Source organism: Tamandua tetradactyla, chromosome 14 (genome assembly GCF_023851605.1).
Source record: "Tamandua tetradactyla isolate mTamTet1 chromosome 14, mTamTet1.pri, whole genome shotgun sequence".
In the NCBI taxonomy this organism is placed as follows: domain Eukaryota; kingdom Metazoa; phylum Chordata; class Mammalia; order Pilosa; family Myrmecophagidae; genus Tamandua; species Tamandua tetradactyla.
In genome coordinates, this window is record NC_135340.1 from 31,071,443 (window position 1) to 31,084,609 (window position 13,167).

Genomic DNA, 13,167 nt, shown 5'->3' on the forward strand with positions numbered 1-13,167 from the left:
GAGAAGTGAGGGGGTGAAGGTAAAAGACTTTTAGAGACTAAATAGCAAAATGGCAGAAGTCCTACATTATTAATAGTGACTTAAATGCAAATGGTTTAACACCCCAAAGGCAGAGATCGGCAGAATGTATAAAAAAGCATGGCAAAACTATATGCTGCTTACTCATATTAAATTTAAAGATATAAGTAGGTTGAAAGTGAAAGGATGAAATATATATATATACATGCCATGAAATAGGAACCAAAAGAGAGCTGGAGTAGCTATACTAATACCAGTAAAATAGGCTTTAAGTAAAAAACTGTTACAAAAGATAAAGACAGTCATTATATACTGATAAAGGGGTTAATTCAATAAGAAAACATAACAACCATAAATAAATATGCACCTAGCAGCCGAGCCCCAAAATATATTAAGCAAATACTGGCAGATTTGAAGGGACAATAGGTGGTCTTGCAGTAATAGTAGACTTAAATATATTTTCAATTTGGATAAGACATCTACAGAGAATATCAATAAGTAAATGAGACTTGAAGGATACTCTAAGCCAATAATACTTAATATGTATAGAATACTTAACCCAACAGCAGCCAAAAAAAAAAAAAAGCACATTCTTCTCAGGGGCACATGGATCATTTTCCAGGATAAACCATATCTTAGGCTACAACACAAGTCTCAATAAATTTAAAAATATTAAAATCACCCAATTTATCTTTTTTGACCACAATAGAATGAAACTAGAAATCTATTACAGAGGAAAAAGAAAAAATTCACAAATTTGTGAAAATTCAACAATGTACTCTTAAAAAAAGCAATGAGTTAAAGAGAAAATCACAAGAGAAACTAGGAAACATCTTGAGGTGAATGAAAATGAAAATACAGTATGAAAACATAATGGGTTGCAGCTAAAGCAATGCTGTGAGGGAAATTTATAGCTCTAAATGCCAACATTAAAAAAAAAAAAAGATTTCAAATCAGAGACCTAACCTCAAAACTGAAAGAACTGGAAAAAGAAGAGTAAGCCAAGCACAAAGCAAACATAAGGAAGGAAACAACAAAGATTAGAGCAGAGATAAATGAAATAAAGAATAAAAAACAATAGAGAAAATCAACAAAACCAAAAGTTAGGTCTTTGAAAAGATTGATAAAATTGACAAACCTTTAGCTAGACTGCAAAGAAAAGAAGAACTTTAATAATGAAAATTAGAAATAAAAAGGGGACATTACTATTGACCTCACTGAAATAAAAAGGCCTATAAGGGGACTGTGGACAACTACATGCCAACAAATTAGATAACCTAAATGAAATGGGCAAATTCTACAAACATTCAAACTAACTACACTGACTCAGGAAGAAAGAGAAATTTGGATTGTATGCTTTAGAAAATTTCTTTTAAAAAAGAACTACAAGATCTCAACAAACCAATAACTAACAAACATATTGAACCAGTGATCAACAACCTCCCAACAAAATAAAGACCAGGACCAGATGGCTTCACAGGAGAATTCTACCAAACTGTTTAGGAAGAACTGACAACAGTCTCACTCAAATGCTTCCAAAACACTGAAGAGAAGGGAACACTCATTAATTCATCCTATGAGGCCAATATCACACTCATACCAAAGCCAGGTAAAGATTCCACAAGAGGCCAATGAAAAGGAGTGGTAAGGGTTACAGCATGTATGTGTTTTTTCTTTTTTCTTTCTTTTGCTGGAGAGATACAAATGTTCAAAAAAAGTGATCATGGTGATAAATACACAACTATGTGATGATATTATGAGCCATTGATTGTAGCCATGTCAAGAATGTTTGTATGTTTGTTTATTGTTTATAATAAAAATATTTTTAAAAAAGATACCACAGGAAAAGAAAATTGCAGACAAATACCTCTTAAAAATATAGATGTAAAAATCCTCAACAAAATACTAGCAAACAGAATCCAATGGCACATTTAAAGAATTATACATCATAATCAAGTTGGATTTATCCCAGCTATACAAGTGGGGTTCACCATAAGAAATCAATGTAATACACCACATTTACATAATGACGGGAAAAAAACACATCAAAGAACTCCACAATTGCATAAAAACATTTGACAAAATCCAGTACCCCTTCCTGACAGAAACACTTAGATATCTAGAAATAGAAGAAAACTTCCTCAAAATGATAAAGGACATATATGAAAAACCTACATTAAGTAACATTATACTCAATGGCAAAAGACTGAAAGTTTTCCCTCTAAAAACAGGAACAAGACAAGGATGCCCATTGTCATCACTGTTATTCAAAATTGACCTAGAGGTTTCTAGCCAGAGAAATTGGGCAAGAAAAATAAATAAAATGCATCTATATTAGTCAGGATTCTATAGGCAAACAGAACCAAGAGATATCTGTAAATATGAGATATATTATCTGTGGAGATGCACGCATCCAAAATCCATAGGGCAGGCTACTAGCTGGCAACAATGATCAAGATTTTCAATTAATTCCCCAGGAGAGGCTGGCTGGCTGAAGTAAAGATGGAAATTCTATTTGGCTGAAGTAGAGATGAAAGTTCTCTCTTCTGATTGCTGAAATTGTCACCTCCCTCTTAAGGGCCTTCAACTGATTGGATTATGTCTGCCTGATTGGATGAGATTGACCTGATTTGATTCTCATTGTGGAAAGCACTCCCCTCAGTTGGTTGTAGATGTAACCAGCCATAGATGCAATCAGCTGACTGATTATTTAAGTCCACAAAATGTACTCACAGTTACAGCTAGACCAGTGCTTGCCTGACCAGACAACTGGGCACCATCACCAGACCAAGTTGACAAATAAGCCTAACCATCACATCCCACCCCTTGTCAATTTAGTAGCTATACACATCACCTTAAACCATACTTACTCTCTAAATAGAACACAATAACAGACATATTTTTCACCTAACAATATTCAGTTGTCCAGTGTACAATTGGAAATGCACAAAATCTCTCCAGAATAGGGTGCAAGTACTTGGGTAACATTCACTCTTAAACTTGATGTCTTATAACTTAAATGCTATAACATGAACAATACAACTTATGTCATATGACAAAGGGATAAGATGAAGAAGAAAAGATATTTGCTTTATGAACAAATACAAACATACTCATAACAAAACAAGGAAAAAATATTTACATACCATTACAGTCCTCATTTCTGTAACTGGTCATGTGATCATAGTTCACATTTATCACTATCTTCTTCCACTACCCATTCCATGTTCCTTTTCCCTCAGCAGGCACTTCAGCTGGCTATGGTTCTTTGCCTGATGGGGTGATCCAAACGTTCATTCCTGAAGTTTCTAAGCCATTGGTAGTCCTGCCTTGTATTGGGTTGTTGCAGTTTTCCATTGACTTTAATCACAGGTCATGATAGTACTAAGGAACACCCTAGAGGATCACCTGTATTCCAGGAGAACCCTTCTTTACTCCACTGTGTAGTTGCAGTTCTAATTCCCCATGATAGTCAGGATTAATCACCCCAGTCAGTACAGTAATCCCTTTCCTTGTCTGTTGATTCAGAGGCATAAGCCCAAAGAGGCCAGGTGCAGCCTTAACTTCCAGCTCAATGGAAACATTGTTGTATCCCCAGGTGGGTGCACGCATCCTTTTGGAATGAAGACCTGTAGATCAGCAGAGTTTAAGGTTACAGGGACAGGAAGCAAAAAAAATTCCTAGTGAATTACTAGGGGTGATAGTGAGTAGTGCCACTCCCATTTCCATCCCTTGATTCCTGGGCCATTAATCCAGGTTTTGGGAGACACAGCACCACAGTGGATGATGATTCAGAGCATACACAGCCTCCTAGAGAACTTTGCCCCAGTGCTGCAAGGTATTGCCACCTAGTTGGCACTGTAATTGGATCTTCAAAAGGGTATTCCACTGTTCTATCAACACAGATGCATCTGGATGATGAGGAGCATGATAAGACCAGAGAATTCCATGAGCATGTGCCCATTCCCATACTTCATTACTGTGAAGTGCTTTCCTTGATAAGAAGCAACGCTGTGTGGAATACCATGACAGTGGATCAGGCATTCTGTAAGTCCACAGGTGGTAGTTTTGGCAGAAGCATGCATTCAGGGAAGGCAATCCCAAATCTGGAGTATGCATCTATTCCAGTTAGAATAAATCACAGTCCCTTCCATGATGGAAATGGTCCAATATAATCAATCTGCCACCAGGTAACAGGTAATCACCACAGGGAATGGTTCTGTTCTAGTTTGCTGGCTGCCAGAATGCAACACACCAGAGACAGACTGGCTTTTAATAAAAGGGGATTTATTTCATTAGTTCTTCAGAGGAAAGGCATCTTTCTTATGTGGGAAGGCTCAGGGTGATCTCTGCTGGCCTTCTCTCCAGGCATCTGGATTCCAATCACTTTCCCCGGGGTGTTTTCTTCCTGCATCTTCAAAGGCATGGGCTGAGCTGCGAGTGTTGAGATGAGGTATGCTGAGCTGCTTAGGCTGTGCTACATTGAGCTCTCTCATTTAAGCACCATCCAATTAAATTAAACATCATTCATTACAGCAGGCACACCTCTAAGCCGACTGCAGATGTAATGAGCAACAGATGAGGTTCACCTACCATTGGCTCATGTCCACAGCAACAGAACTAGGTACTTTCACCTAGCCAAGTTGACAACTGAATCTAACTACCACAGGTGCCATATTGGGGACTGAGTGTGGGCCTTTACTGCCGGCAGATTGGGCACTGAGCAGTGGCTGTAGCCAGTGGCCTTTGTGAATGGAAGTCTATGTTGGTGAACCCATGCATGACCTCCATCCGTACTACCATGACCACTTTGTTCATGAACCCATTGTGCAATGCAGGAGTGGCTAGGGAAAAAGATGACTGGTATCCACAGAGTGAGTCATCTTATCCACTTGACTATTAAAACCTTCCTCTGCTAAACTCACCCTCTGCATTCACATGAAACACAAATATCTTCATGATTTTTGCTGACTCAGAAGGTCTATCCACATACCAATTCCCCAGACCCCTTTGTCACCAATTTTCCAATTATGCTCCCTTGAAGTCCCTGATCATCCAGACAAACCATTAGCAACAGCCTATGAATCAGTATACAGACACACCTCTGGCCATTTCTCCTTCCAAGAAAAATGAACAACCTGGTGCACTGTTTGAAGTTCTGCCCATTGGGAGGCTTTCCTCTCTCCACTGTCCTTCAAGAGCATACCAGAAAGGGGCTGTAGTACTGCAGCTGTCCACTCTTGGGTGGTACCTGCATCTCATGTAGAACCATCTGTGAACCAGATCCTGACTTTTCTCTTCCCCAGACAATTGACTGTAAGGAATTCCCTAAGAGGCCATAGCTCTGTCTGGGAAAGAGAAGGTAATGAGGTAGGAATGTGGGCCATGGACGATTGGGCCACTTCTTCATGTAACTTACTTGTGCCTTCAGGATCCACTTGAGCCCTATCTTGTATATATCATTTTCATTTTATGACGGAGTGCTACTGGGCATACCCAACTTTATGGCTTCATGGGTCAGACAACACCCAGTTCATGATAGCTAACTCTGTTAGTTTGCTATTCTACTGGAAAGCAATATACTAGAAATGGAACAGCTTTTATAAAGAGAATTAATTGTTACACGTTTACAGTTATAAGGCTGTGAAAATGTCCAAATTAAGGCACCAAGAAGTTACCTTCACTCAAGAAAGGCTCATGCCATCCAGAATACCTCTGTTAGGTGGGAAGGCGTGTGGCTGGCATCTGTTGGTCCCTTACTCCTGGGGTCTGTTGCGTTCAGCCTCTATTTCCTGTGGGGTTCTTTTCTTGGCTTCTGTGGGTCTTCATTTAGCTACTCTGGGATACAACTCTATGTTTTGGCTTGTTTAGTGTGCCGGTTTCAAATGATGTATGTACCCTAGAAAAGCCATCTTTTAATCCTATTCCCATTTTATGTAGACAGCCTTTTCTTCTAATCTCTATTCAGTATTGGATGTGTGAAACTGTAATTAGATCATCTCCCTGGAGATGTGATTTAATCAAGAGTGGTTGTTTAGCTGGATTAGGTAGAGGCATGTCTCCACCCATTTGGGTAGGTCTTGATTGGCTTCTGAAGTCCTATAAAAGAGGAAACATTTTGGAGAATGAAGGAGATTCAGAGAGAGCAGAGCAGAACAACACAGCCATGAGAAGCAGAGTCCACCAGCTAGCGACCTTTGGAGATGAAGAAAGAAAATGCCTCCTGGGGAGCTTCATGAAACAGGAAGCCAGGAGAAAAAAACTAGTAGATGAAGCTGTGTCCGCCATGTGCCCTTCCAGATGAGAGAGGAATGCTGACTGTGTTCACCATGTGCCCTTCCACTTGAGAAAGAAACCCAGAACTTCATGAGCCTTCTTGAACCAAGGTATCTCTCCATGGATGCCTTAAATTAGGCATTCCTGTAGACTTGTTTTAATTGGAACATTTTCTCAGCCTTAGAACTGTTAACTAGCAACTTATTAAATTCTCCCTTTTTAAAAGCCGTTCCATTTCTGGTATATTGCATTCCAGCAGCTAGCAAACTAGAACACTTAACATCTCACGGAAAGGCACATGGGGACATCTGCTGGGCTCCATCTGGGTCTAGGCATCTGTTCTCTCTGTTGGCACTCCAAGCATCTCCAAACATCTGTGTCTCTGTCAGCTCTGAAGCAACTGTTCTCCAAGCATCTACATCTGCTCTGAGCTTTCTCCAGCAAACTAATTAAGACCCACCTTAAATAGACAGAGTCACATCTCCATGTAACCAAAAGGCCAGACCCACAATTGAGCATGCCACATCGTCATGAAGATAATCTCATCAAAAGGTCACACCCCAAACTGGGAGCATCACATCTTCATGGAGATAACCTATTCAAAGGGTTTCCACCCTTTGCATCGGGATTAAAGAACATGGCTTTTCTGGGGTACACAACACTTTCAAACCAGCTCAGCAACTCAGGTCTCATGGTAACTTGGTGGCCCATGGTTAAGCGTTCAGTCTCTTCTAAGACCCAGTAACAGGGTAAAAGCTGGTTCTCAAAAATAAAGTAGTTATCTGCAGAGTTTGGGAAGGCTTTACTCAAAAATCCTAAGAGCCTACATTGTGATTATCCTAGGGGCTTATCAAAAGGTCCAGACAGCATTCCTATTTGCCACTGATTCCAGCAGCATTGGATTTTCTGGATCCTATGACCCAAGTGGCAGTGCAGCTTGCACAGCAGCCTAGACCTGTCAAAGAACTTCTTGTTCTTGGCCCCACTCAAAACTGGCATCTTTTCTGGTCACTCAGGAAATGGGACAGAGTAACCCATCCAAATGAGGAATATGTTGTCTCCAAAACCCAAAGAGGCCAAGTAGGCATTGTGCCTCTTTTTCGGTCATAGGAGGGGCCATTTGCAACAGCTTATCCTTCACCTTAGAAGGGATATGTCAATATATCCTACACCACTGGACCAAGCTGTATTAGTCAAGGTTCTCTAGGGAAACAGAACCAACAAAAGATATCTGCAAATAATAAGATTTTATAAAAGTGTCTTACACAACTGTAAGGGGGTGCGTAAGTCCAATTTCCACAAGGCAGGCCATGATATGGCAACAAAGATCAAGGTTTATGATGAATTCCCCAGGAGAGTCTGGATGGCTGAAGTAGAGAGAAAGTTCTCTCTTCTGACTGCTGAAATTGTCACCTCTCCCTTAAAAGCCTTCAACTAATTGAATTACATTATCTGATTGAATCGAATCAAGTTGATTGGATTCTCTCATTGCAGAAGACACAGTTGATCATAGATGTAATCAGTCCTATAGACGCAATCAACCGACTGATAATTTAAGTCCACAAAATGTCCTTGCAGTAATGGTTAGGCCAGTGCTCACTTGACCAGACAACTGGGTACCATCACCTGGCCAAGTTGTCACATGAAGCTAACCATCACACATCCAAATTGGAAAGTAAGAAGTAAAACTTTGCAGATGACATGATTCTATACGCAGAAAATCCTGAAAACCCCACGACAAACTCCTAGAACTAATAAATGAATTTAGCAAAGTGGAGGGGAACAATTAATGCCCCCAAATCAGTAATGTTTCAATACACTAGTAATGGATAATCAGAAGAATAAATCAAGAAAAAATCCATTGGGCAGGCCACAGTGGCTCAGCAGGTAAGAATGCTTGCCTGCCAAGCCCAAGGACCCAGGTTCGATTCCCGGAGCCTGCCCATGTTAAAAAAAAAAAAAAGAAAGAAAGAAAAAGAAAAGAAAAAATTCATTTACAATAGCAACCAAAATTATCAAATATGTAAAAATAAGTACAACCAAAGATGTAAAAGATCTATACACAGAAAACTACCCAATACTGGTTTAAAACAAAAAAGTGAAAGAAGCTCATTCTGTGTTCATGGATTGGAAGACTAAATATTGTTAAGATGTCAATTCTGACCAAAATGACTTACAGGTACAACTCAATTCCAATTGAAATTCTAACAATCTTCTTTTCGGTTACAGAAAAGCCAATCACCAAATTCATATGGATGGGTAAGGAGTTCCAAATACCCCAGCCATCTTGAAAAATGAAGGATGAAGTTGGAGGGCTCACACTTCCTGATCTTAAAAGTTATTACAGGGCCACAGTAATCAAAACTACCTTATGGTACTGGCATAAGGACAGACAGGCAGACAAATGGAATAGAAATGAGAGCTCAGAATCAACCTTACATTTATGGTCAACTGATTTTTTTATAAGAGGACAAAGACTGCTCAACCAGGAAAGAATAGTCTCTACAACAAATGGTGCTAATAAACTAGATCTCCATTTGCAAAAAAAAAAAAATGAAGATGAATCCCTCCCTCACACCAAACACAAAATCAACTCAAAATGGATCAAAGACCTAGATATAAGAGCCAGAAGTATCAAACTCCCAAAGGAAAATGTAGGGTAGTATCTTCAGGACTTTGTCTTAGGAAATGGTTTCTTAGAATTTACACCCAAAGCACAAGAAACAAAGGGGAAAAAATAGATAAATAAGACCCTGACAAAATTAAAAACTTTTGTGCATGAAAGGACTTTATCGTGAAAGTAAAATGACAACCTACACGATGGCAGAAAATATTTGGTAACCACATATCTGAAAGGGGTTTAATATCCAGAAATCCTTCAACTCAGCAACAAAAAAGACAGCCCAATTTTGTGCCAAAAAGCACATGAAAAGATGCTCAACATCATTAACCATCAGGGAAATGCAAATCAAAACCATTATGAGATAATCATTTCACATCCATTAGAATGGCTTCTATTAAAAAAAAAAAAGCAAACAATAACAGTTGTTGGGGGAGGATGCAGAGAATAGGCACACCCATTCATTGCTGGTGAAAATGTAAAATGGTGCAGTCACTGTGGAAGACAGTTTGGTAGCTCCTCAGAAAGTTATGAATAGAATTTCCATAAGACCCACCAATCTCACCTCTCATCATTTACCCAAAAGGATTGGAAGCAGGGACTCAAACATTGCCAAAAGATGGAAGCAATCCAAGTGTTCATCAACTGATGAGCACTTGATAAGCAAAATGTAGTATGTACCTACAATGAAATATTATTCAGCCATAAAAAGGAATGCTACATTCAACAACATGGATAGGATATAAAGGAACAGGAGTTAAGGCTTAAAATGTACAGTTTCTATTTGGGATGATGGGAAAGTGGATGGGGGCAATGGCAGCCAGGTTCTCCACAGCTACTCTCTGCTGTTGAGACATGGTGAAGGGATGGTCAAGAGAGAGACAGGAAGGGGCATCAGAATTGAGGTCCACTTATTAATAACACTTAAATCAGTGAAGACTCACTGTGTGCCTTATTACGTGTATATCCAGGACTTTGTGTTCATTATCTTATTTAATTCTCATAGCAGCCTTTTAAGTTAGGTATTATTACTATTCTCATTTGACAGATGAAAAATCCAAAGCTCAGTGAGGAGTAATTTGCCAAAATCACAAAGCTAGTAAGCGGTGGATTATGATTTGAATTCCAGGCATATTTGACTCCAGGACTCAGCTTCTTAAATAACACTGCCATAATACGTGTTTCTTAGAAAGCTGAAGTAAAATGTCCACACATTTTAAGATGACATCAAAAGCAATCACTATGTTAAGAGTGTGTCGGATCATCACTTTTTGGTATTTGTTAATTAACATGACTGTGTCCTTATGCCCAAAGAGATAAAACTTGCAGAGGCCTGCCCTCTGAGACTTAAACCTACATAACAAATATTTAATTGATGAGAAAAGCTATCTAAAGAATTCACCTTGGGGAACAGATCAAACTAGGAAGACACAAATCAATACCAATCTTCAATGAAGATGTCTAGAGTAAAGTCACAAGAAATGTCTTAATTAATGAGTGACTTAGATTTTTAAATGTTTAACTTCTTTGATTCAGTGATTCTAATTTTGGGATCTATACTAGAACCATAATCCTAAACACTTAAAAATCTTCATTCATAAATATATTCACCATAAAATTATTTATAATAATAAAGATGAAAATCAATCTAAATATCCAATACTAGTTAAATGGTCATGAAAATGGAACCTCCATATGGTGGAAATCATGAGTCTCACACACACGAAGAGTTTGTCATTCTTTGTGAAACTATGCTATGTTTAAAAGGGTAGCATGCAAATTGCATGAGGAATTCCCATCAATGTAAACAGAGGCAGGCGACCTTCCTGCTACCAATACACAGAGATCCTGAGTAATGTATAATAATTTTTTAAAATATATAGTTGAATTCAAAATAAAAAATTCTCAAGTCCCAGAAGGAAATAGGGAACTCACAGCCAGAATAGTAAAAGTGAGCTGAAACGAAGGCCTTCAGTGGAGCATTGGCCCTTAGTTCTAGGGACTGGGGCTTGGGAGTTTTAATATCCACATGAGGATGGAGATGAGCACCCCTCATTCCACAAAAGGCAAGGACCTTGTCTTGGCCCAAATTCCCTCCAAAACAAAAACTAAGATAAGGATGAAGCACTGAAGCCATCTTCGGGAAGTGGAAACATAGGGCAGCAAGGAGGAGTAAAGGGCAAGCAAAGCAAAGGAAGAAAGGAGAAAATGGGAAATGGTATGTTGCCATTCTGGCAGCCACTTCATGACAAATCTCTGCAAGCATGCCTGTTTGGCACACTCCAAACAAACTGCAAACAGAAATGATATTTTGAGTGGTCTTGAAGGGGAAAAAGGGGAATTTGCCTGCCTGGCTCCTCCCTCCTCTTCTTGTTCTACAGTGAGCATCAGTGTGGTATTTCATCAAAGTCTGAAAGTGAAGGGAAGCGCCAGAAACTTGAGGTTCATGAATGTTCAACGTGGCTGCATAGTGATGGCCAAGACAAAGCGTCCACTGTTCCTGAGAAGTGATGGCCAGCCCCTGGTATGGTCAGCAGGAAACAGGCAGCTGTTAGTGCTGAGGAAATCCAAGGAGGTACACAAGATTTAAGTCAAATATAACCCACCCCTCATGCTACTTAGAGTCACTCATTTCTACTGTCATGTCAATTCCAATATTACACTGGGGAGATTCCATTTTGTGGGGGACTGTACAACACAGTAAACTAAGGTAAACCATGGAATACAGTTATGGTTCAATTTTAAAAATTTGTTTTTATCAATTGTAACACATGTACTACACTAATGAAGGTGATATTAATAGGGTGATATATGGAAATATTGTATTTCAGGCGTAATTTTTCTGTAAATACACAACTTCTCTAATAAAAAAAAAAGAAAGAAAGAAAGATGTTTATCCATCAACAGAAGGGTGGATAAATAACTTGATGGTCCAAACAATCAGAGTCCTTTTTAATGTTGTGGCCAGTTACAACCCCCTGGAAGAACTTAAGCCAGGGAGTCAGTGCAATAAGGACACTTGCTGTTGTGACTGGTCCCAAGGACCAGTTGCTGGACATTGTCTCCTTTCTCCACCACCCATTCTGAATTTCCTTTATCCCTTGACAGCATTTAGTCTGCTCCAAGTTGGTGCCTGGTAGGGTTACCCAGACCTTCAGGACCCTTATTTTGTCTGCTCTTGGCAGGTCATGGTTTCTGTAATTGGATATGTAAATTGTGACAGATTGAATTATGTACCCCAACAAATGTTCTTAACCTAAATCCATATGCCTGTGGATGTGAACTCATTGTAAATAGGGCAGCAGAAGAAAAGACGGAAAAAAAGACACAGAAAAGAAAACCTTGGTGAAAGTAGAAATAAGTCCAAATACATCAGAAAATGCAAAAACTGGAAACAGACTAGACTCACCTGTTTGAAAACTGGGTGTCTCAAATCAGATTTTTAAAAATCCATCCATATACTGTTTAGAAGAGATACACTTAAAACAAAAATGACCCAGACAAGTTGAGAACCGAATATTCATTTATTCTTATAGCTTCAACTGTGACCTCCATGAGAATGACCCCCTGTGATAAAACCACTGCCAATACCTGCAGATTAATGGTAAAAGCCTACTGATAGGTCAGGGCAGTAAAGTGAATGTCACACAAAGTGGGTGTGGGTCGGTTCCAAGCTTTCCCTCTGTTTTCTGATAGGGTATGCAAGATGACCTCAGATGTGGTGGCCAGCCTCCAAGACCATCCCAATGACCCCTACTCTTGTATTCACACTCTTGCCCCTTCCCACATGAAGCCATGGTTGCTCCAGGTGACCAATAGCATACAGCAGGAGTGATGGCATGTCATTTCCGAAGCCAGGTCATAAAAGGCATCATGGCTTCTCCTTTGCTCTCTCTTGGATCACTCACTCTACAAAAAGCCTGTTTCCAGGTCTTGAGCAACCAGGTGGAGAGGCTTATATGCCGAGGAACTGGGGCATCCTAATACAACCAGAGAGAAACTGAGTTTCATACATGTGAATGAGCCTTCTTGGAAGTGAATCCTCCAGTCCCAGGCAAGCCTGCAGATGACTGCAGTCTTGGTCAACATTTTAACTGCAACCTCATGAGAGACCCTGAGCCAGAACAACATAGCAAGCCAGCCCCAGATCCCTGACCTCCAAAAAATATATGAGACAATAAATATTTGCTGTTTTAAGCCCCAGAGTTTTGGGGTAACTTTTTATGCCCCAGTCCCAGATTCTTGACCTCCAA